The sequence below is a fragment of the Schistocerca gregaria genome, chromosome 3 (assembly GCF_023897955.1).
Source record: "Schistocerca gregaria isolate iqSchGreg1 chromosome 3, iqSchGreg1.2, whole genome shotgun sequence".
NCBI lineage: Eukaryota > Metazoa > Arthropoda > Insecta > Orthoptera > Acrididae > Schistocerca > Schistocerca gregaria.
This window is the reverse complement of record NC_064922.1, coordinates 390,104,885-390,131,695: the sequence shown is the minus strand read 5'-3', so window position 1 is coordinate 390,131,695 and position 26,811 is coordinate 390,104,885. Positions and strand designations below refer to the sequence as shown.

At 45.9% G+C, this 26,811-nt stretch overlaps 1 pseudogene; it reads left to right on the top strand.

The window, feature by feature from the left end:
* The first annotated feature begins 7,443 nt into the window (after window positions 1–7,443).
* The window catches only part of LOC126355384 (uncharacterized), a 131,465-nt pseudogene continuing 112,097 nt past the window's right edge, over window positions 7,444–26,811 (top strand).

Genomic DNA, 26,811 nt, shown 5'->3' with positions numbered 1-26,811 from the left:
TAACTAACCTAAGGACATCACACGCATCCATGCCCGACGCAGGATTCGAACCTGCGATCGTGGCGGTCGCGCGGTTCCAGACAGTAGCGCCTAGAACCGCTCGGCCACCCCGGCCGGTGCTTGCATTGGTGGGGATCTCACGACTCTTTGGAGTTTTGTATTATCTTGAAGTAGAGAAGAGCGTGTCATAGGTATAGTAAGAATGTTGGAGCGTCAGTCACTAAAACAAACGTGTTTTTCGTTGCAAGGTGATTTTTTCATAAAATTATAAGCACTAACTTTCTTCTTTGAATGTCAAAATATTTTGTTGACACCCAACATACTTAGGGGAAATGACGACAATGATGACATAAGAGACCAGTGTTCGTATGGGAAGATTTAAGTTTTCGTTTCTTCCACGAGCTGTTCGAGAGTGGAACGGCAGAGAAAAAGTCTGAAATTGATTCTGTCTGACCTGCCACACACTTAAATGTGAATCTGCAGGCTACAGCAGCAGATGACCGCTACACTACGCAACCGACAAGAAGGAACTCACGTGAAACAGCGGGTGCAGTAGCAACCACTATTAACAGGACTGCAAGGCACGCCATGTCGCGCGACTGCACGCGGGTGGTCTCTTTGCCCGACGGCCAGTGCACTGTGTTCAGTTGACATCCACACATCGGAGGCGCAGTTTCAGATGCTCCCAAAGATGTAGGGGCGGGCTCGCCTGCTCTCGGGTGGGAGCAGATTCAGTCGAGCGGTTGTAACAATGGAAAATTGTACTGAAATGCAGGAGGATCTGCGACGAATTGATGCCTGGTGCAGGGAATGAAAATTGAATCTCAGTGTAGACAAGTGTAATGTGCTGCGAATACATAGAAAGGAAGATCCTTTACCATTTAGCTACAATATAGCAGGTCAGCAACTGGAAGCAGTTAATTCCATAAATTATCTGGGAGTAGGCATTAGTAGAGATTTAAAATTGAATGACCATTTAAAATTAATCGTCGGTAAAGCAGATGCCAGACTAAGATTCATTGGAAGAATCCTAAGGAAATGCAGTCCGAAAACAAAGGAAGTAGGTTACAGTACACTTGTTCGCCCACTACTTGAATACTACTCACCGGTGTGGGATCCGTACCAGATAGGATTGATAGAAGAGATAGAGAAGATCCAACGGAGAACAGCGCGCTTCGTTACAGGATCATTTAGTAATCGCGAAAGCGTTACGGAGATGATAGATAAACTCCAGTCCAAGACTCTGCAAGAGAGACGCGCAGTAGCTCGGTACGGGCTTTTGTTGAAGTTTCGAGAACATACCTCCACCGAGGAGTCAAGCTGTATATTGCTCCCTTCTACATATATCTCGCGAAGAGCCCATGACGATAAAATCAGAGAGATTGGAGCCCACACAGAGGCATACCGACAATCTTTCTGTCCACGAACAGTACGAGACTGGAATAGAAGGGAGAACCGATAGAGGTACTCAAGGTACCCTACGCAACACTCCGTCAGGTGGCTTGCGGAATATGGATGTAGATGTAGAATAGTTATTCTGGACGTACCAGTGTGTGCCGAGAGTTGAAAACACATGATGCACCCAGGGAAATCGTCGAACATGATAGTTTTGGTAGTCCAAGTACTACGGTGTGAAGACGCATGATGTTGCGTGGGTATATTGACCTCCAAATCATAGATATGGTTTGTTTACCGGTCAACGTTATTGTGACACTGTACTCCTTCGCCACTTGGGTCTTTTCAAGGGTGCATTCGGTCCTGACTTCATTTTTTTTGGACGTCAATGCATGACCGCTTCAAACTGCGCAGGTGGAGGAGCTTTTGGAAGGAGAAGATATTCGGCGAATGGACTGGCCTACCCGTTCTTCCATCTTACATCTCATCGAGAGAGTTTGGGATGTCTTTGGCAGACGTACTGCAGCACGTCCACGCACACCATTAACTATCCAACATTTGTCAAACGTGCTGGTGGAGGCATGCAATGCCATATCAAATGAACACCTTAGTAATCTAGCAGCCAGGGCAATTTTCAGAGCATGCATTACGGTCCACGGTGATAACACATTCTATTAAAAACAACTTCCTTCATTTTGTAATGTCTAGGGAGCCATCATAAATCGCGGTGTGTTCAAAGGAAATATTGTCTTTGAATAAAAGTTTCATTTCTTTTCGTTTCCTTGCGTTTTTCTTTCAGTTTCCATCTGTACTATGTTGTAGCAGTTCTTTCTATGTATAGTCCGAATTTCGACGAACTGTGTTATTTGGCAGTGACTCGTCATGTGGAGGTTATTTTCGGCCCTAAATTCTGCACACCATTGTATCTGCATATCCAAGTACGTAGTACACTTCAGTTAGAGTGGTGTTACCTCCCGCCTTTCTGATGCTGTTGTAATGCAATTTGACGCTTTCAACATGTCACCTGTGTGGTGTTACATTGTGAGCCGTGGCTGGCTCATGTTATGCGTTGGCTTCAACCTTGATTGCTATTCTGTGTTTAATCTCCCGCGGTTATCATGATTATGCTGTTATGGTCTCTCTCCGCGAGTGGCAGCAGCGGTGTGTATCGATATTCGCACCTTGTACTATCTTTGACCTGGCGCTTACAGTTTCCGGCTGTGCTGTGTGCGGACAGTTGGTGGATCGGCGTGGAGGAGCGAGCAAATCTCCGCGGTGCGCTCTTTGGCCGAGGCCGCTGGCGGCGCCCACTCGCGTTCGGAGTGTGTGGGGCTGTTCCCATTGCTACGGGGTCCGTGGCTCACCGATCCTAGACACGAAAGATCTATTTTGACTTAATCTACCAGCAAGCCACGACTATTCACATTGTGTCGTTTTGGATTTCATTGTCGGCTGTTATCAAGTTAGCAAATTTTAGCCACCGTCCGGTGGAGTTTAACTGTACTTGGTTAATATGAATTGAAGTGCACCACCGGAATCTTCTGCCTTGTGGCCGTTGACGTTCCGGTTACCTGCTCAGGCCGTTCACGTAAATTCAGGCCGTGTATTATCCTCCTCGTGTTGTCGCTGTCCGGCACGATGTGTAGTTTGACAGCTCAATGTATAACTGGTTGTGGGTGCCAATACCTTCTACGTTGTTCCAATGAACTCCCTGTTGTGAGCTGATTGGGTGGAGGGGAAGTTATCTTATCGGTGAGTCCGTTGACTGTCTGTCGGTTGGGTTGTCGTCGGATCGAGAATGGTTGGGCCGACTGCCTGTCTCTAAGTGTGCGTTAGTGTTTGAACTCCAGGCCGACCCTCAGAAACTTCTGAGCGCCGTTGGGTGTACTGCCTTTTCTTATTTGTATGGCTTATAGCCGATTTTTAAGTTAAGATTGTTTTGCACTTAAGGCGTAAGACTGTTTGAGCCTTCAGCATAATTTAAAGAACTGTTCTAAGATAAGGCCTTTTGCCTTTTAAAAATTTAATTTTGGTTTGAGTCTTAAGTGATGGGCCTTCAGCCGATTTGAAAGAACTGATTTAAGACAAGGCCTTCTGCCTTCTAAGTTTCTGATTTTGGTTTGAGTCTAAAGTTATTGGCTTTCAGCCGATTTTAAATTAAAGTGGTCTTGCCCTTAAGGTATGAGATTGTATGGCGCATTCAACCGGTAATTAAGTTCCAAAAATTAATGCTGTGTTTTTTTTTAATTTTCTTGCCTCTTGTAATGTTTGGTCTAATAAATAAAGTTGTATGTTCGAGAGTAACTGATAGCCGCTTATTTTGGCCACAGTTTAAACTACCTGTCCTGTCCTGCGGGTTTAGCAGGGCGTCTCACATTGTAATAGGCGACAGTGTAATTAGTGTAGTTCCGGGCCAAGTGGCGCATCGGTTAAGGTTTATGTTTCGAATTCGCGAATGAGCTATTTCAAACTGCCTTCTGTCTCGGGTTCTTCGGCCGACGCTTTTTTGACAATTTCTGTAACGTTTCGTCAGTATGAGTGACTGGCTTTTTCAAAGCTGCAATCTCCATTGCTGGTGGTAGACTGGAGTCAAGCTATCGGGTGCAGATTATATGTGCCTCGCGCGTCAACGTCCAAGGGCTTTTCCGTCATTTCCAGTGCGGTTCTCCCGTTGCTGCCTTCAACGGTCGTTCGCTGCATCACGGAAATCCCGGATTAGTTTACCTTGAGGCCTTCTTTTTTTTGTTGTTGAAACTAGTGACATCTTTGTGTATTTCTGTTGCTTCCCTGAGCAAACGGGTGTATGCAGCGCGTGCTCCGCCACGGCCAATTTTTCTACCTGCCCCACCCTGCAATACCGCTTTATGTTCGATGATCCTGGTGTTGACTGGTACTCCATGTACAAAGTATTCTGTGTTTAGCAAGAGGGTTCCTTTTCTCCTTTGCCGATCTGAGACTCTCTTTGATCTTGTTTCTCTGTTTATAAATAGTCTTTACGCCTCGTTTGCCCAACGTACTAAAGATCTTTCGTAATTCATACGGCTGACGTGGTATGGCTTTTGGGTTGTGCAAAGAACCACTGCCACTTCTGCTGCATGGATTACCAATGGTTCATAAGAACAATATCTCAATAATAGCGATTGTTAACACTCTTGGCTCACCGATGTATAAATTGCGGAAGACTTGGTGTCTCTGCTCCAGCCACACATACACTCAGAATATTTCATAGAGAAGCTGAAGAAACTGAAACTTGGACCAGACGACATTCTGGTCAGCTTCGATGTTGTTTTTTTGTTTACCTAAGTTCCACTCACTGATTCTCTGAAGTATATCTGTTCCATTTTCCCGCAAGACATCTCCAAGCTTTTTCTTGGAACTGTTGCATGTGGAATGGCAAGTTTTATGAAGGGCTTCGTCATGCGTAACCCACTTAATATAGTGGTGGCCAACTTCTTCATCGAAAATTTAGAAGCACAGACCCTGGACTTGGCACCTTGAAAAGGTGTGCTTCAGATACGTCAACTATACCTTCGTTGTGTGGAACTTTGGAGAGAAACAACTGCATGATTTCCTAAGACCACTAATAGTCTCCACGATAACATAAAATTTACCGTGGAGGCAGAACAACAGCTACCCTTTCTGGGTATGCTGGTCACGAGGGCGGGTGAAAATCAGGGACACATCGTGGTGTCGAAAACCGACATACACGAACCAGTATCGGCACAAGCTATCAAATCTATTTCCGAGCCAGAAAAGAGGCATGATTAACATACTCGTAACGTAAACAAGACGAATACGTGAGCCGCAGTACCTAGAAAGCTTCCTGAAGAGGAATGGATACTCCGCCAATTATACAAGGAATCTCACAGAATCACACAATGGGTGAAATTACACATCGGAGGAAGAAATTTCAGGTGCTGCCTTTCAGCCATACATTCCCGGAATGGGCCAATAGTGCGGAAACACAACGTCACAGCGTAAAAACTGTTTACGAGCGACAAAGAAGTTCGGTAGTGTCTCAGATCGGCAAAGCAGTAAACGGACCCACTTGCTATGTAGGAAATAAACAGAACATCACGTACATGGGAAAAAGTGTTTTGGAATGACTGTATTATCAACCAGCACCAGGATCACCGAACATAAGCGGTATTGCAGTTTGGGACAGGTGGAGAAATCGGCCGTGTCAGTGCAAGCGCTGTTTGAGACCAATTATATAGTACTATTCGCCGATACGGAAGTTCTTGCTGTACCAGAGATATTACATCTGCTTGTTCAGGGTATCAATAGAAGTACACAGACATATCAATAGGTTCAACAAGAAAGAAAAAAGCCTCAAGGTGATCGGATCCTAGATTCCTGGACTGCAGAGAAAAACCAATGCAGGTAACAAGAGACAACCGCTCCGGACATGGCCCGGAAAATCCCTTGGACATTGGCGTGTCAGGTACATACACTAGTCAGCCAGAACATTATGAATACCTACCTAACAGCCGGTATGTCCACCTCTGATACGTACAACAGCGACAACGCGTCGTGGCATGGAAGCAATGAGGCCTAGGTAGGTCGCTGGAGGGAGTTGGCAGCACATCTGCACGAACAAATCACCTAATTACCGTAAATTCCGGCGAGGGGGCGATGAGTCTGATGCCAAGTTGAATCACATCGAAGATGTGTTCGACCGAGTTCAGATCTGGAGACTTGGGAGGCCAGCGCATCAATTGGACCTCGCCACTGTGTTACTGGAACCACTCCATCACACTCCTGGCGTTGTGACATGTCACGTTATCTTGATAAAAAATACCACTTCCATCGGGAAATTTTATCGTCAAGAAGGGGTTTACGTAGTCTCCAACCAATGTGCAATACGTTCTGGCCGTAATGGTGCCTTGCACGAGCTCCAGTGAACCCATGGATGCCCACGTGAATGTTCCCCAGAGCTTGTCTCTGTCCCACAATACAGGTGTCAAGTGGTTGTTCCCCTGGAAGACGAAGGATTCACGGTATCCTATCGGCATGAAGGAGAAGGTATCTCGATTCATCACATCATGCAACGCTCTGTCACTACGCCAAACCCAGTGCCAATGGTCACGTGCCCATTTCAGTCGTAGTTGCCCATGACGTTGCCTATGCGTGGGTCGTCGGCTGCGAAGGCACATCGTTAGGAGTGTTCGGGGCACAGTGTGTTCAGACACACTTGTACTCTGCCCAGCAATAAAGTCTGATGTCAGTTCCGCCACAGTTTGCCGTATGTCCTGTTTTACCAGTCTGCCCAGCCTACGAAGTCCGAAATCTGTAATGATCGTGGATTCACCTTTGTTTCGCCACGTGTTGAAGACGCTCACAACATCACTCCTCGAACACCCGACATGTCGTGCAGTTTCCGAAATGCTCGTGCCGAGCCTCCCAGCCATCACAATCTGTCCTCTGTTACACTCGGATAGATCGCGCGGCTTCCCCATTCTACACACGGACAGCACACTAACTCCCACTACATGCACCATGCTTGTGTCTGAATAGCAGTTATTCCTCGGCAGATGGCTCTGGACGGGTTTACACAGATAGTAAATCTGTGCTCATAATATTCTGGCTGATCTGCGTATAATCTGCAGCCGCGAGCTCGACTCCAGTCCACCACCAGCAATGGAGGTTGGAGCTCTGCTGAGGAAACGTCAGGAAAAATTATCAAGCGAATATCGCCAGAAGAACCCGAGACAGAAGCCAACAGCGAATATGACAACAAGGGGCCACGAAAGCCTTAATAATTTTGAAACCTAGTTCAATTCCCCTTTTGGCGACCTGCATTCAGGCTATCCTTGGATCTTCTTGAATTTGTTCAAGAGAATACCAGAATAGTACCTTCGAGAGGCACAACGACTTCTTTCCTACACCACTTTCCGACCTTTTCGATTTATAGAACTCAGAGGTGGACGCACCTGTGGCAGAAACACAGCGGACACTGTCGAAGGCGAGCACAGCTTCAGCCGGCAAGACAGGCCTGCAGGCGCGAGCACCGCCAGGAAAGGGCGTTGCGGCGAGAGGCGAGTCCAGATGTGCGGAGAAAGTGACGGACGCAAATATTCGCACGCGGCGTCGCGGCTGCAGGCGGCTAAAACTGTTGGAAAGCGGCGGTCGACGACCCCGCGCCACGCCGTGGCGAACCGCAGCCGGCTGCGTCCGGGCTCAGGTTCCCACCTCTCGGGCTTCTTCCGCTGCTTCTGCCAGTCCACTCGACTCTTTGACTAACTCCGGTTTCCACAGCTAGAACACGAACGTGTAAGTGCTATTTGTTCTAGATTTCTTTTGCTCTTCCGAGAGAGGAGCGAAGAGAGCGGAGGGCAGTTGCTAAGTCTCGCAAACGGACCGCCGGTGGGAGGAGGGAGGGCTGCATTAAGTAAACATAAACTCTCCCATGCAACGTTGACAATCTAACCGAAGAAAATCCAACTGCGCTTCATTATGGTATTTAATAACAAGAAACCGTCTTCAATGACTACGCCAGCGGCCTTGCCGCAGTGGTAACACCAGTTCCCTTTAGATCACCGAAGTTGGGTATGGCTAGAACTTGGATGGGTGACCGTCGGGTCTGCCGAGCGCTGTTGGCAAGCGGGATGCACTCAGCTCGTGTGAGGCCAATTCAGGAGCTACTTGGTTGATAAGTAGCAGCTCCCGTCATGAAAACTGACAACGATCGGGATAGCGGTGTGCTGACCATATGCCCCTCCATATCTGCATCCAATGACGCCTATCGTCTGAGGATGACACGGCGGTCGGTTGGTACCGTTGGGCCTCCCGAGACCTGTTCGGACGGAGAGTTTCAGTCACAATACGTTAACTGTTTCGTAGCTAACTCCATTTTCAATGACCGTAATTAGTTTTCAGCTAATACCTGTTTCTGTTTACCACCTAGAAACAAGAAAGTAAAGTGTGACAGCTCTCAAGTCTCCGATAAAGAAGACAGTGTAAAAGTTTGTGAATATGAATTTAGGGAGACTGCTTCTGTTGTTGAATGTTTGGCGACTGCATCAGCATGAAACCTTTTCATCCGTACCACAAGCGTACCTGGCGACAGATATGAGAGAACAGTGACCCTTCTCCACCTACCTCACCCACTCTCCCCCTACAGCCTGACGCATCAAATGTGTACCAGTAAAACTGACATTTGCAGATAGGGTGTACCATTGACAAATTTTGTTGCAGCTGCGGACCTAAGTTCAGTAAGAATTAGTTTGAAGGAATTATAATATGTAATAAACATTGCCTAGTACTAAGTCCACCTAGATATACTTGTAGTGGAAACTCAAAAACATTTTGCTGCTCGCCGTTTTTCTCCTTGCAAATGAAAAGGCCATACAGCTCAAAACAGCTCAGGGTTCTTAAATCTTCCACTAGCATTATTCATGCTATTCGCATTTCTTTTTCTTATGTTAGCAGCCAATTCCATAAAACACTAAACTATTTCTTGTCTGACAGCAAAACAATATGTACCACTCTCACAAAATCGACACTATGTCAATTAAACGCTTTGTACAGAGCTGACGCTGTTGTATAGTGGCAGTATTATTAGGTTTAAAGATCATAAACACAGTTTTCACAAGTGTTGAGTTTATTTTGTAAGTAATTGTGTTCCATTTCCTCAACCCTTTCTCCCATCCTCCAATCTAATGAATTACATCCCCTAGCCCCACAGCTCAGATATTAGGTGTATTGATTTGTACTGTAACCCTTTCGAAGTACTGTAGAAGCGCAGCTACGTCAGTTTCTCAGCATCTGAGACGATCAACTTCCATGGCAGGAGAAAAATGTACATCGTAGATTCACATTCCTAAATAATCTGTACGTTATGTCTCACCAAGAAAGTCATTGTGAGAAAAGTAATAACCGTATAGATTTTGTTTATCTCATGATGAAAAACTGAAACATAAGCTGGAAATCCAAATAGTAATCTTTGAAAACGGAATTTGTTCACGAGGCGCGTCGTACACACTAGAAATAGAGTAACACACATAGTGTGGCTGGAGATGGTTTGTTATTACTAAATACCCTACCGCAGAGGCCCCTATCAACGATCAATCTTGTTTGCTTATCGGACACTTCTCGCGTTGTGTAATCATGGCGTCGCGGAATACGCTGGTGTACTGAACTTTAGGACGAAAGTAACGTTCACGTGATGTGTCAGTGCCAAGTAACATAGCTCGCTGCAAGACTGTTCAAATGGCTCTAAGCACTATGGGACTTAACATCTGAGTTCATCAATCCCCTAGACTTAGACCTACTTAAACCTAACTAACCTAGGGACATCACACACATCTATGCCCGAGGCAGGATTCGAATCTGCGACCGTGGCGCTGCAAGGTGGTAAGGAGTTCTTGTGGTAGGGCGTTCCACTGCTGGATGGTCGTTGTCGGGGGAGCTGGCGGGCCAGTCCCTCCGCTCGTTCCTAGAGCACCTCCACCTACGCTGTTAGAGGCGGTCGCGAAATGTCTTCCTAAAAACTGAGTCAAAGTTGAAAGCACCCTTGATAAGACAAGACATGGGGAAGGAGTACAGTGTCACGATGACGTCGACCAGCGAGTGTACCGTGTGCAAAGATTTGGAAGTCAGTACGCCGAATGCAACATTATGCCTCCCATCCCCATAACACCTGGACCACCAAAACGAACGCGTTTACGATGTTCCTAGGTGCATTACACCTGTTCCCGCTTCTCGCCCTAAGGGGATTTAGTAATCGCTACATAGTGTGAATCAGCTCTCATTCGAGAAGAACACGCGACCCCACTCTTCGTTGGTCTAGTGCCTATGGTCTTTGAACCACCACAAATGGCGCCGCTGATGTACGAGTGTCAACGGAACAGACCGGTCGTCAGACAAAGAGACCACCCTCATGCAGTCGCCATGCCTTGTAGCACTGTTAAATGTGGTTGTAATTGCACCTAGTGTTCGGCGTGGGTCCCTTCTTGGCTGTTGCACAATGTAGCTGTCATCTGGTACTTACACTACTGGCCATTAAAATTGCTACACCAAGAAGAAATGCAGATGATAAATGGGTATTCATTGGACAAATATATTATATTAGAACTGACACGTGATTACATTTTCACGCAACGTGGGTACATAGTTCCTGAGAAATCAGTACCCAGAACAACCACCTCTGGCCGTAATAACGGCCTTGATACGCCTGGGCATTGAATCAAACAGAGCTTGCACGGCGTGTACAGGCACAGCTGCCCATGCAGCTTCAACACGATACCACAGCTCATCAAGAGTAGTGACTGGCATATTGTGACGAGCAGTCGCTAGGCCACCATTGACCAGACGTTTTCAATTGGTGAGAGATCTGGAGAATGTGCTGCCCAGGGCAGCAGTCGAACATTTTCTGTATCCATAAAGGACCGTACAGCATCTGCAACATGCGGTCGTGCATTATCCTGCTGAAATATAGGATTTCGCAGGGATCGAATGAAGGGTAAAGCCACGGGTAGTAAGACATCTGAAATGTAACGTCCACTGTTAAAAGTGCCGGCAATACGGACAAGAGGTGACAGAGACGTGTAACCAATGGCACCAAATACCATCACGCCGGGTGATACGCTAGTATGGCGATGACAAATACACGTTTCGAATGTGCGTTCACAGCGATGTCCCCAAACACGGATGTGACCATCATGATGCTGTAAACAGAACCTGGATTCATCCGAAGAAATGACGATTTGCCATTCGTGCACCCAGATTCGTCGATGAGTACACCATCGGAGGCGCTCCTGCCGGTGATGCAGCGTCAAGGGTAACCGCAGCCATGGTCTCCGAGCTGCAAACGTCGTAGAACTGTTCGTGCAGATGGTTGTTGTCTTCCAAACGTCCTCATCTGTTGTCTCAGGGATCGAGACGTGGCTGCACGATTCGTTGCAGCCATGCGGATAGTTGCCTGTCATCTCGACTGCTAGTGATACGAGGGATTTATTACCCTCCTGAACCCAGCGATTCCATATTCTGCTAACAGTCATTGGATCTCGACCAACGCGAGCAGCAATGTGGAGATACGATAAACCGCAATCGCGTTAGGCTACAATCCGACTTTTATCAAAGTCGGAAACGTGATGGTACGCATTTCTCCTCCTTACACGGGTCATCACAACAATGTTTCACCAGGGAACGCCGGTCAATTGCTATTTGTGTATGAGAAATCGGTTGGACACTTTCCTCGTGTCGGCACGTTGTAGGTGTCGCCACCGGCGCCAACCTTGTGTGAATGCTCTGAAAAGCTAATCATTTGCATATCACAGCATCTTCTTCCTGTCGGTTAAATTTCGCGTCTGTTGCACGTCATCTTCGTGGTGTAGCAATTTTAATGGCCAGTAGTGTAGTTGACCGTGGTCGACCGCCTCCTCTCTTTCGGGCAACAGTGGCCTATGCACGCTCCCCATACAACAATGTTGCGAGGAACACTAAATCCCTGGGCTACACTCTTCATCGTTCCTCCTGCTTCCTCTTCGGAAGACATCGAAATGTTGTCCCCTAGCCATGTTGTAATAAAGAACTCCGCGACAGTGCACCACAACTACACGCTGATTGAAACACACTGATCTCCCAGTTCCTTCAACCGCCTATTGTTACCTGCCAGCCCCCTTTTGCGCTATAGTAACGCTGACCTCACACCATTTGAGACCCAACTTTCTGTGCACGACCGAGAGACCTACGGCAACATGCTACTGCACTTTCATTCATTTCCGCAGAGTTGTTAATATCTGATGTCACTTTATTTATCTCGCCTTAAGTTTCGAAGAGCACTGTATTTGGACAAAAGTGGAAATTGTTGAGTCTCGCACCGCAAGCAAGCAAGGGAGAGGATGATGTTATGGGTGGCCGATATCCTCTTTTTGCAACACAAATGCACATGTGGATTAATATGATTCTTTATTTACATGAACATTTACTTAACTGGAATAGAGTCCATGCGTAGCGGTACAAGCTCATTAGTAATAGTCCTTTTGCAGACAATATCGGTAATCCTACTATAGTCACTAATCTGGCCGTCATGTACTGTCGTCGCTGTGACAGGAAGTGAACCCACTCTGTGAATGTACTGACAGACGCCAAACTGAAGGAGTGATTCAGTGAGGCTGCTCTCCAGTCAGCGACGGCGGCCTAAATACACGCTGTCGAGAGGGCGTTGGCGGCATGTTGCTTGTCAGTGTGTCTCTGGCCTCTCGTGATAGGCGCGCTTGATCCAGCGCGTGCTATCGATCTTCGCTCTTCATCTTTGCTGACCAGTGCGCTGGCGACAGCTTACGCCAGCACAGAAATGTGTTCCAGGGCAGGCAAAGATTTTCTTACATTGACTTTAGCGCTGTGCAGAAAAAGAAAAAGTGGCCAGGTTTGAGTAGGGCTCGCTCTCTGAGGGTTGCACACGAACTTAATTATGTATAAAGACAGTTCACCCATTCCGGGAGTCGAGACTCTCGCCTATTTTCGACTGTCATCGACACTTGTGCTAGTAAGACATCGCTCCCAAGGAGTCCAGGATTTTCGAGATTGCTTTAATTTCAATAACATAAATGTGGCATGAAGTCATGCAGGAGGTAGAAGACAATTATTATAATAATCAGTAGTTCTGCATTCAGCCTGACTTCGTCGAAATGGTAGAAGTCAAACATCAGGCAAGGAGTGAGTTTATTGGTCATATGACGAATTTCAGAATTTATCCATCATCAGATATCCACGAGTGATTACTGAACGCAGATACGGCGTTTCAAGTTGTATCTGAAATAATCTTTTGCAGACTAGTTTTCGAATGTTTATCTCAAGTTGAAACGGCATATCCACGAGCAGTAATCGTTCCTGGAAATCTGATGACGGATAAATTCCGAAGCGCGTCGTATGAGCAGTAAAGTCATTACTTGCGTTATGTTTGACTTTTACCATTGCGACCTAGTCAGATTGAATATATAACTACTGACTGTTTTAATTTCGAGTTTGACGTCGGATAACAAATGCCGAAAGAAATATTTTTTCGTGTCATATAACTACAGATTGAAAGTTTTCGGATTTTTTCCTCTACTTGTGCTATGAAATCTTTTTCTTGCCAAAGTTCATGATTCTAGGTCAACAATAAGTATCCTATAGGTCTCGATGACTGGGTTTGTGGGTATCAAAATATGTGACGCAAATGGCCGCACTCTTTGATTGCATTGACTTGAAAAGTTCAATGTTTTATACCGCCAAGGGACTATAGCCCTCAGTACGTGACAGAAATTCAACTTGATACGCCTACTAGTTTCCGAAAGAAATGGTTCTTAATTGTCAGCTTGACGGACAGGCAGAAAATTGAGTGGTCCTGTAAGGCTTCCATTTTTATGGCCTGAGGTACAGAACCCTAAAAACAAGATGCTGATCGAGAAAATGGATGAAATTGAGAGATAAATATACTCATGAAAATCTGCTAGAAGAAATATTACGGACAGAGCCTGATGATTACATGGACTCTTTCCCGAAAGGACTGTCAAGCTTTTCATGAATTTTCAGAACTGCTTTGCCTTTTATAGAAAAAGGAGACACAATTATGCGAAAATCTATTCCAATTGGTCATCGATTATCTATAACTTTGAGATATCTGGCATTTGGAGTCAATTGCGAAGATTTACAGTTTGCATCCTACACTGCACATCTTTACAGTCACAAATAGTGGGCACACACGAGATAGACCTATCTGTGGAAGAAATGAAAAGCCTCGCTTTCCTTATTTTGTTGCATTTACGCCTGTAAGTCATGCGTAAAAAGTTATCTTTTTCTTTACTTCTTCCTCTTTTGTAATGGGATAAAAAATTCTTAATAAGTCTTCCACTTTTGTAATGGCTTTTTTCTATTTTTCTTGTCCACATTTTGCTCTTCATTTCCACAATCGTGGAGACTCGCGATACAACGAGACGAACTACAGCACACATTCTTTTACGCTCAAAAGGCGCAGAGCAACAACAACAACAGTTATTTACTACGATCTATTATATTTGCGGAGAAATGCCTTTGCTCTTTTTCGCACTGTGAGCTTAACAACAGTCAATAGTTTAACGCGAATTGCTAAGCACGGTGCAGCTTGGGCTGTTGCTCGCACACGCTCCAACTGCTAAGAGATAAGCAGAAAGTTTACTTTGCATACAATGCAGGTGTGATCTTTAAGGCGCTCGAACATATAACTAAATAAATTGGATCTCAAATGTAGCAACCAGTATAATACAGTAGCCGTGCACAAGAAGGTTGTAACTCCAGGTATAATCATTAATATAGTATATAGGCTCCCTCCCAGCCTTAACTTTTAAAGTTCGTTAAAATTTAGGCATCGGGCTGAGTGGTTAGTTGTGGGGTGCTATTGGTTGCTAACAATAGCGTTATGGGTTGAGAAATAATATCTCGGCTATACTGCCAACGGCTTTGCCTCGTTGAATACTCCGGTTTTTGTATGATCACCGAATTTAATCAACGTTCAGCGTGGCAAGTTGTTGTATGGGTAACCGCCTGGTACGTCGCATGCTGTTGGCAGTTTTATCTTTGCCTGTACGGAAAAAGGGAGGAGGGTTGCTTAAGTCCATGATCACCACACTCGTCCCTGATCACCAGAGTCTGCGCCAGTGTCCCCGATTAAATTCCAAATCTCTCCGCAGTGTCTCATGAAATGAGGGCGTGTGAAACTGTAATCCGTCCTCGGATGGGAGTGTTAAGCTGTGCGGCCGCCTCGCTGCCATTCGAGAGGGTAAGGCTATGTGGCAGCACCGGGTTTCGCCCGCTCCCTTCTCTCATCGTCACCCAACACAAACACGACAACACACTATACACACCCATTACAAACTACACTTCTCAGATACACTTTGAAAGTTTCGTGTGTGACGTGCTTGTTTAAAAGCACAGAATAGTCCCACATGAAGAGGTAATCACTCCCTGATACTTTTAAGATATGTAATATGCATAATTCTAATGCCTCAGAAAAAACAATTTGGAAATGCGATCTGACCAGAAATGTAGCAGAAAACGACCACATAAAATTCAGCGTACGAAAAAGAACTCGGTCTGCAAATCCAATACTTGTACATTGCACAATGAGTGTATTGGTTCGTAAAGACAGTGTGAGTACACTGAACTGGCGTTCGCTTTCTGCTTAGAACGCCCAGCTTCGAATTGAGGCTGTCTCCTCATTTGTGAAAACATCTATTTGGTATGCAAACATAATTATGTAATTTGAATAATTATCTAAATCGTGACTCTGTTTTTAGGTAAAAGCGTAATAGTGGACGGGATTTCTTAGACAGTGTCTTGCAGCGCCTGTCGACCTACCTTCATCAGTATTTGCAATCTAATAGCGTGCAGATAAGAACTGCTTATTACATATATTTATTAATGGCAGCTCAATAGGTGATTGGCTACCGATTAGAGTGCATGTGGGTAGTGTAGTTAGCTCACGTAAAGCACCAAGATGGCTGCCATGCGGCGCGGCACAGATTGATGATAATGATGATGATGAGGTCCCATACTCCGAGGAGCGTAGGGAACGATGCGGAAGACCCGCACCGGCAACTAGGCAAGGTCCCAGCGGAGGTGGTTTGCCATTGCCTTCCTCCGACCGTAATGGGGATGGATGTTGATGATGAAGACGACACAACACCCAGTCATCTTGAGGGAGGGAAAATCCCTGACCCCACCGGGAATCGAACCCGGGACCCCGTGAGCGGAAGCGAGAACGCTACCACAAGATCACAGATTGTACGCACTAAATAACAATGGAGGGTAAAGTATTCTGAAATAAATCCGAAAGAAGTACATTAACGAACTCAGCATACGAGTAAACAAATTTAGAGACCAGCACAGCCAGTCAAACCCACAAATACGACATTCTGACTCTCGACAAACAAACGAAACACGACCGAATCTGATAACTCTTTAACAAGCAAAAAACTTATTTTTACGTCAAGAGAAGGCGGCAATATTTAATTTACAACACGACGAAAAACATTCAGTTAAACATGTGCAACTTATGAGCATCCATTTTACTGCACACTGCACCGTATTGGCTACCGGGGTAATCGCAGTCTTCCTCTCAACATCACAACAGACCAGAATCATCGTCTTCCAGACAGAGCACATACTGGAAATAGAGTCAAGACTAGAACTTTGAAATCTCTTTCAAACGAGCTGAGCCACAGGTTCCAAAACACGCGAACAAATCCTATTGGTCGGAAAACAAAATGACTCGCGAAGGACGTAGTATCTCTACGGTAACTGTACAAAAAGGTTGCTGCAGCTCTCTACCGGTCAGTCGAAGCTGAATATAGCGGAATCCCACAGAACTGAGTAAAGATAGTTATCACGATCTGCTAGAAATAAAATATAAGAGGCAGTCAAATGGAAATAACACTGGAAGAAGGTAAGTAAACTGTTTGTTATTTCAAACGTAATCGCAATAACTGTTAATACATTTATCCCACTGAAACAAGAGTGTCAACAGCTTCACGTAAAAATGTTCGCAGGGCACTTCGTTAGCAGTTTGTTTCAACTACGCTGCAGAAGTGTCGCTGGGAAGCAATTGCACGTCCTCCTTACAGTCCTCAATTCTGCCCATATGATTTCTATATTTTTGACCCCTGAAGAAAAACATTCGTGGCCTTAGATCTGCTTCTGTCGAGGAGGTGCCTGCCTGGGTACAATCATGGTTCCATAGGCAACCGCAAACTTTTTCCCGTGAAGGTACGGATAGTCTTGTGTTACAGAGGAATAAATGTATTAGCAGTTATGGCGATTACTTTTGAAAAAATAAACCGTCTACTTACTTTTTTCCCATGAGTCTCGTTTTCATTTCAGTGCCCCTTGTATGATGGGATTAAATGAAAATGCCAACAAAGACAACTTGAAACTTCGCAAAGAAAAAGTGCCACTGTATGCGAAAGATAGGAAAACCTTACCACTTAAGCAGCTGAATCTACCTTTCGGAGTCTCCCTGCTGACAATGACATACGACTTTACTGTAATTTTTTCGGTTAAACTCCTGTCTTAATATGTATAACATCAAAGAGAACAAAACTTGAAATGAGAATTTATAAATTGGAAATCAGTTTCACTAATCATGAGGTTTATTCTGAAAACAGTTTCAAATTCCACAGATATTCAGTATAGTCTCCACAGTTCTGTCATTGTACCTACTAATCCATTACTAGAGATATGAGGGTAAGAATACCGTCACAGTTAATTAGCACTAATTCGTTACATCACTGCAATCACTAGCGATCGCAAAATTTATAGTCAGTGTCCTAAATTTGTCCCAAATCTTCGAAGTCTTCGTCTGCGGTCGATAATTGAAGTGGTGGAAGGTCTATTCGCAGATGATTCCACGACGTGTACATCTCTCTCGGTTTTGTTTCGAATGTGGTAAATACGATTCAGGCCAGGTGAGCATGTGGACCATACACGCACATGTTTATCAAACCATTCTGATTCGACAACTATGGGATGGTACATTGTTTGTGAGGTATTGTACAAATAAAATATCGCACAAGATCGGACAGAAGGTTCTAAAATCGTTTGTAGGACTGAGATACGCTATCAGAACCCCATTTAATCGCTCTTCAACGACAATTACCGAGAGTACCATCCACTAAAAATGGGGACAGTGCTCTGTTGGCAATCGGATTACATCTTCTATGTGGTTTCGTACTACCCTTGCTCTGTAACCAAAGCATATCACAGTCGCTGTAGGGGCTACTGGCTATGTTTCTAAATTCATGCTCATCTTGTGCTCTGTGTCATGTGCTCAGCATAGGTGGGCTTGTGGTGCAGTGGCTTCTGGCCACCACAGCAAAAAGGATTTATCGGATCATACACTGAACAGCCAAATAAACTGGTAGACCTGCGTAATACCTCACAGGGCCTCAGAGAGCACGCAGAAGTGCCGCAGCAGAATGTAGCATGGACTCGACTAATGTCTGAAGCAGTTCTCGAGGAAACTGACACCATGAATCATGAAGGGCTATCCATAAATCCATAAGAGTACGAGGGAGTGGAGATCTCTTACGAACAGTACGTTGCAAGGCACCCCAGATATGCTCAATAATGTTCATGTGTGGGGAGTTTGGTGGACAGTGGAAGTGTTTACACTCAGAAGAGTATTCTTGGAGACACTCTTAGCAATCTGGACATGTCGCATTGTCCTGCTAGAATTGGCCACTGGACAATGGACATGAATGTATGCAGGTGATCAGACAGGATACGTACGTACGTGTCACCTGTCAAAATCGTATCTAGAGGTATTAGGGCTCCCATATCACTCCAACGCACACGTCACACACCGTTACAGACCGTCAACCAGCTTGAACAGTCCCCTGCTGACATGCGGGGTCCATGGATTCACGGGGTTGTCTCCATACCCGTACACATCCATCCGCTCAATACAATTTGATACGAGACTCGTCCAACCAGGCAACATATTTCCAGTCATGAAAAGTCTAATGTCGATGTTGGCGGGCCCAGGGGAGGCGTAAAGTTTTGTGTCGTGCAGTCATCAAGGGTACACGAGTGGACCTGCGGCTCCGAAAACCTATATCGATGATGTTTCGTTGAATGGTTCACGCCCTGACACTTTTTGATGGCCCAGCATTGAAATCCGCAGTAGTTTGCGGAACGGTTGCACTTCAGCCACTTGAACGATTCTCTTCAGTTGTCGTTGGTCGCATCCTTGCAGGATCTCTTTCCGGCAGCAGAGATGTCGGGGATTTAATGTTTTACCGGATTCCTGATATTCACGGCACACTCTTGAAATGGTCGTACGGGAAAATCTCCGCTTCATAGCTACCTCGAAGATGCTGTGTCCCATCGCTCGTGTGCCGACTATAACACCAAGTTCAAACTCACATAAAACTTGATAACCTGCAATTTTAGCAACAGTAACCGATTTAACAAGTGCCCCATACCCTTTTTGTATTACATAGGCGTTGCCGACCGCAGCGCCGTAATGAATACGAAGGCCTATACCAGTTTCTTTGGCGCTTCAGTGTAGGAAACTTCACCTGTTGCTGTGATGCAGAACAGAATTGGCGAGAGATTTGCTGCTCCATGGGTCCTCTATAAGAGATTAATAGCAGCAATTATTGACGGTAACGATGATGTTCAAATGTTGTTGCCCACGGCAGATTGAAGACGACAGGTTTTCTTTGAATCGATCTGCTAACGATATACCCTTTGCACTTTTGTATATGAATAGGTTACTCCTGTACGATCTCTGTGACTGAGTGTTGCCTGTGATGGGCTGCCGCTGCCGGGGTGTGATGAAAAGCGCCGATATCGCTCGTCATGCGCACGCTTTTCCGCTGACGGCCAGTGCAAGTCTTCACCATGTCCCATTCAGGTGGTCATAGGCGTCCGCAGAGGGGGACAAAATGGGCACTTGTCCCCTACCGGAATCTGTAGTAGACACTGTATTAATTGAAAAATTCCCTCGTATTTGTAGAAGTGATTGTCTCTGATTCCAGTCAGCTGCATGCAAGCGGTGACACAGTGGATTTAGGAACTGCTACATTGCTCTTCTACGGAAACCAGTCGCAGATATTGGTTCCCTGTTATGTACTTGTACGACTGGATCCTTTTTGTCGTCCATGGTACAGGGCATGAAATGAATTCTGAGAAGTCGGAACTGATAGCCTATATAAAAAAAAGCTTTAAACATAACGTCTGTTGTATACTATTTTTATAACCCTTAGACGAGCCGCTGTGCCACACTCCATAATCCAGTTGCGTTTACTACAGTGCTTGGTTGTCAGGTTGTTCACGGGAAATTATATCGTTTCTCTTGTCGTGGCGGCGGTTGCGGCGTGGTTTTGTAATCTTGGCAGAAGTGAATCTTTGCACTGCATTAGCGAAACAGAGTACGCAATCTTCTCTCTGTCGCTCTCTTGTACAGTCCTTCGCGAGCTGCAGAAAGGAACAGTACCAACACTTAGTACATGGGTGCAGTATACCTGCCCGACATCCATCATCAGCCGGCCGCGGTGGTCTCGCGGTTCTAGGCGCGCAGTCCGGAACCGCGCGACTGCTACGGTCGCAGGTTCGAATCCTGCCTCGGGCATGGATGTGTGTGATGTCCTTAGGTTAGTTAGGTTTAAGTAGTTCTAAGTTCTAGGGGACTAATGACCACAGCAGTTGAGTCCCATAGTGCTCAGAGCCATTTGAACCATCCATCATCAGTTTCCACAATAACAGCCCCTTCGATTGCACACATCTTTATCTCAACAGAAATCTTTGTATTTTTCGCGTGAAGGCTTGCTGACACTGTTTCAGTTTTACGTGATTGAGTGGCAGAGCAGGAATAACACGGCCGTATTGTAATGTAGGTGTACTATTCGGCCAAAATATTATTGCTCTTGGCCTCCCGTGCCGGCCGGTGTGGCCGAGCGGTTCTAGGCGCTTCAGTCTGGAACCGCACGACCGCTACGGTCGTAGGTTCGAATCCTGTCTCGGACATGGATGTGTGTGAAGTCCTTAGGTTAGGTAGGTTCGAGTAGTTCTAAGTTCTAGGGGACTGATGACCTCAGAAGTTAGGTCCCATAGTGCTCAGAGCCATTTCAACCATTTTTTTGGCCTCCCGTGGCCGCTATAGGTAACACGAGGTAACGTTATTGTACACAAGTGCAGTGGTGACTAAGGAAAAAGCATCGCATTGTGAATGATTTAAAGATGATTGTGCATATCTTATCAAGTGAATCAGCCTGCCCTCGTCAAATATCACGATAAAAACTCACGATAAGCCTACCGAAGCGCCCTCAGTACCAGGTGTAATAATGCTGTGGTCGAGTAATATTCACCTATATCTTACTGCGGGCCCAAATACAGAACATAATTTTCTGCTCTCGACGAGTAGAAAAAATGATGATATATCAAGTCGGAAAAAATGGTTAGAATTTGTTAATCTAGTCGGGTAAAATCCTATTCGACATCGAGTCATAGAGTTAGGAGTTCTGTTCTCCAGTTGCCACGTCTACGCAGTAACGTGCCAAACGACGAAGATGATCATTTTGGTCGGATCCGTGGCTGTTACGAGCTGGGGCTACCGACCAATCTGATGGTTATCTTCGAAAGTTTCCTTCATACATATTAATATTAATAATATAAAGAAATCAACTTTGAATATACTAATGAGATAGGCTTACCTTAAGGTAGAGCATTAATCTACACTCCTGGAAATTGAAATAAGAACACCGTGAATTCATTGTCCCAGGAAGGGGAAACTTTATTGACACAGTCCTGGGGTCAGATACATCACATGATCACACTGACAGAACCACAGGCACATAGACACAGGCAACAGAGCATGCACAATGTCGGCACTAGTACAGTGTATATCCACCTTTCGCAGCAATGCAGGCTGCTATTCTCCCATGGAGACGATCGTAGAGATGCTGGATGTAGTCCTGTGGAACGGCTTGCCATGCCATTTCCACCTGGCACCTCAGTTGGACCAGCGTTCGTGCTGGACGTGCAGACCGCGTGAGACGACACTTCATCCAGTCCAAACATGCTCAATGGGGGACAGATCCGGAGATCTTGCTGGCCAGGGTAGTTGACTTACACCTTCTAGAGCACGTTGGGTGGCACGGGATACATGCGGACGTGCATTGTCCTGTTGGAACAGCAAGTTCCCTTGCCGGTCTAGGAATGGTAGAACGATGGGTTCGATGACGGTTTGGATGTACCGTGCACTATTCAGTGTCCCCTCGACGATCACCAGAGGTGTACGGCCAGTGTAGGAGATCGCTCCCCACACCATGATGCCGGGTGTTGGCCCTGTGTGCCTCGGTCGTATGCAGGCCTGATTGTGGCGGTCATCTGCACGGCGCCAAACACGCATACGACCATCATTGGCACCAAGGCAGAAGCGACTCTCTCGCTGAAGACGACACGTCTCCATTCGTCCCTCCATTCACGCCTGTCGCGACACCACTGGAGGCGGGCTGCACGATGTTGGGGCGTGAGCGGAAGACGGCCTAACGGTGTGCTGGACCGTAACCCAGCTTCATGGAGACGGTTGCGAATGGTCCTCGCCGATACCCCAGGAGCAACAGTGTCCCTAATTTGCTGGGAAGTGGCGGTGCGGTCCTCACGGCACTGCGTAGGATCCTACGGTCTTGGCGTGCATCCGTGCGTCGCTGCGGTCCGGTCCCAGGTCGACGGGCACGTGCACCTTCCGCCGACCACTGGCGACAACATCGATGTACTGTGGAGACCTCACGCCCCACGTGTTGAGCAATTCGGCGGTACGTCCACCCGGCCTCCCGCATGCCCACTATACGCCCTCGCTCAAAGTCCTTCAACTGCACATACGGTTCACGTCCACGCTGTCGCGGCATGCTACCAGTGTTAAAGACTGCGATGGAGCTCCGTATGCCACGGCAAACTGGCTGACACTGACGGCGGCGGTGCACAAATGCTGAGCAGCTAGCGCCATTCGACGGCCAACACCGCGGTTCCTGGTGTGTCCACTGTGCCGTGCGTGTGATCATTGCTTGTACAGCCCTCTCGCAGTGTCCGGAGCAAGTATGGTGGGTCTGACACACCGGTGTCAATGTGTTCTTTTTTCCATTTCCAGGATTGTAGCTTCAAGAATATTGATTGGTTAAGTATGAAATGTTTAAAACACAATAAGCTTTGATACTTCTTTTTATTTATTTCCTGCGGCACGACACGCTCTAAAATTCAACTAATGTGTTGTGCCAAAAATGGAACTTCTGAAATCTTGCCCCCTCTTGGGTAAATTTCTGTGGATACTCAAGCACGTTACACCGACAGACTATTTTGTTTTCTACGGTGAAAATAGTCCTATATCCCCAGCACAGCAGTTATCTCTAAAAACATTAATCATATGGCGGATAATTGCAGGCCGGCTTCGGTGGTCTAGCAGTTCTAGGCGCTCAGTCCGGAACCGCGCGACTGCTACGGTCGCAGGTTCGAATCCTGCCTCGGGCATGGATGTGTGTGATGTCCTTAAGTTAGTTAGGTTTAAGTAGTTCTAAGTTCTAGGGGACTGATGACCACAGATGTTAAGTCCCATAGTGCTCAGAGCCTTTTTTTTTATATATAATTGCAGTTTTAACTGTCAGCGCGAAAAAATGAAATTACGTAACACATTTCTGTTTGTTTGCAGGTACAGTCCTGGTACACAGCACCGCGCCACAGTACCGTAGCACGCCGCTAGAGGTACCAAAACAAACTCCCACAACCCCTTGATGAAGTTGAGTAATGTGGGGTAATTTAAAAATGTGTGTGTGAGTGAAACCTTATGGGACTCAACTGCCAAGGTGATCAACCCCTAACCTTGCACACTACTTAACCTAAATTATCCTAAGGACAAACACACACACCCATGCCCGAGGGAGGACTCGAACCTCCGCCGGGATCAGCTGCACAGTCTATGACTGCAGCGCCCTAGACCGCTCGGTTAATCCCGCGCGGCATGTGGGGTAATTTGTTTCCTGCATTTGAAGAGGAACATCGCAGCAACAATGCGTTCTACGTTGGTAGAAGTGTACGACAATAGTACGCCAACATATGGCAGAGTGGTTAGGTGACGTAGACGGTTCGAATGTGGTCAGACAAGATTGAATAACTTAGAGAGAAGTGGCTGACCGTCGCTCTGTGGAGATATGAGTATTGCCTGAGAACTGGAGGTCCTGGTGCTCGGGGACTGCGCTATTACAATCGACGTGACAGTGGAAAATGTGAAAAGCAGTCATGGATAAATTTTCAACATGTTTCATTTTGAGCATGACACTAGATCGTTTTCAACATCTCTATTTTGAACATGACAAATATACCTATCCGCTGGATTGCACGACTGCTCAAACCCATTCAAAAACTCCGTCGAACCGAGGCAGCAGCAGAAAACGAGCGAAATAGCAGCGGTAACACGTGGATTCACAACTTTCGAGGAAGGCGAAGATCCAGCCATAATTGTGCAACGTGATGCTGACGCTATTTTTTTTTGGGGGGGGGGGGGGAGAGGAGGGGTAGGAGGCGGATTGCCAAGATGGCGTGCAGTGGCTATGCTTGGTAAGGTGCAAATTGTCACAGGAGCATACTACCGAAATCTCTTGACGAGACTACAGGAGACTGTCAATAAGAAGCGTAGCAGGAATCTTTCCAAACTACAGCAGTGTTTTCGGTCCACGACGGTGCTCCTGCTAATTCTGCACTGGGCACAGTCGCACGTGTTGCTTCTTTCGGCTGTTAGATGTTGCGTCTCTCCTCCCTCTCCCTCCCATAATCTCTTGAAAAGGCACCCTGTGACTTTTTCGTCTTGCGTGGCAGGCATTTTTAGAATGACCACAGGATGATTTTTTCGCTGGAACGTTACCTTAACACCCAAAGTGCAGACCTCTACAACGAACTTCTCTATCAATTCATCCATCGTTGGAAAAAAAATGTGTCTCACTGCAGGCTGAAAATGTATAAAGAACTAACAGTGATCAAGTTTTACGATCACAGATCGACTTTTTCGAGGTGATAATAAAGCTGTACGACTACGCCTTTCACGTAGACAGGGCGCCCTGGACGACTGGCCAATATTCAGCACGGATGTGACAAGAGCGATCGTTTCAAGCAGTAAACTTCATATGGACGTGTGCCCTATTCCTGTCTAAACATGTACAACAGTCACTTGACGAGGTATCAATAAACTAAGTCCTGTGGTAAACACTCTAGACCAGGAATTTGAACGTGGGATAGCGCCCACAGTATTTATGACAGCAACAAGAGCAGTACCGTCCGGGAGCCGTAAACATACAGCATACCTGCACATCCTCCGTTAGTGCAAATGTGCGGCATTTTAGTCACAGTTAACCATTGCTTCTCTCTTATCCACTCTCAGTCCTTCGCACTACTGCACTCATAACACGCCATGAACAAATATGCGTTCAGTTGGCTAATTTGATGGCAGAAAGATGTAGCGAGCAAAAATGTTGAAAGCAACGAGATCGCTTGGGATAGAGTAGCGATGCAAGTGACACCGAATTTGTTATGAAAGTCAGTAAATTACTCAACGGACAGTACTTTTCAGTACAGGTATTTAGTTCGTTTCAAGCAAGGGTGGATTCGTGACGTCATAGTCCAGACACGAGTTGACTGTAATCTGAATCCCTTTCAGCAAACCAATAATTTCTCTCAGGCAATAAAATTTTATTGATTATGAAATACAAGTTCTTGAAGTTTAAAGGTGATGTGAATTTTGTGTGCATAAGGAAAAAAAGTGTGAATTTATGTGCGGCTGAGACGAGTTATCTCTTACAAGGTTAATGCCTCAGACACAGCCAACCAAAAAAATGGTTCAAATGGCTCTTAGCACTATGGGACTTAACGTATTAGGTCATCAGTCCCCTAGAACCTAGAACTACTTAAACCTAACTAACCTAAGGACATCACACACATCCATGCCCGAGGCAGGATTCGAACCTGCGACCGTAGCAGTGCCGCGGTTCCGGACTGCAGCGCTAGAACCGCACGACCACCACGGCCGGTCACAGCCAACCGATTCGGCTCAAATTTGGAATCTAAGATATTTTGGGTCAATACCACAGCGTTTTTGAGAAAATCGCCCCTAAAGGTTATGACGAGCAATCGACTCAAAATTGGCGGGATCGATAGATAATTGCAAATAGAGCATTTTTCATCGTAAGTATGGGGTCGGAAAACGCATACTTTTCCAGAAATCGAGGTAAGAAACTTCTTCAACTGCCACTTCTGTAACCACATGGTAAACGCTCTTCGCCGGCACCACCGATAGCGCAACGGCCAAGGTAGCTAGGTGGGAAGCCGAGAACCCGCTTTCGAATCTCGAAGAAACCTTGCGGATGTTCTTCTTTTCGTTTGTAGTTTTCCATATCTCAATTGACAGGGATAGGAGGATTAATAAGGTAAGTAAATCAATAAGGAATGATAATAATAAGGTAGGCAAATAAATTTCTCAAACCTCTTGGGATAGTAAACAACTACAATGTTACTCCAGGTCACTTTACAATGCCTCTTCCAGTCACTGTTACGTGTCATCACTCTTCTTCGAACAACTAGATGGGTGGCACTTGTCATATAAACATTCGAAAGAAATATACTCATGGCACCAACAACACTTAATGAATGCAATCTTTCGACAGCTACACTGTCCCTTCCGAAGAGTCGGAGGAAAACAAACTCGGTTTACATTTTAAAATATGTCTTTCTCGGGAATTAATTTTACCACACATACGATATCATTGCCTGAAAAATCGGTGCTGAAAGTTGGTTATGAATTATGCTGTGAACAGTTATAGCATCCGTGCGGTTGTGGAATTCCCGCTGGGCTTCCATAAGTACACTGCAATTCTGAAGCCTGGGAATAAAGTTTTTAACCTGGTGATAGAAATA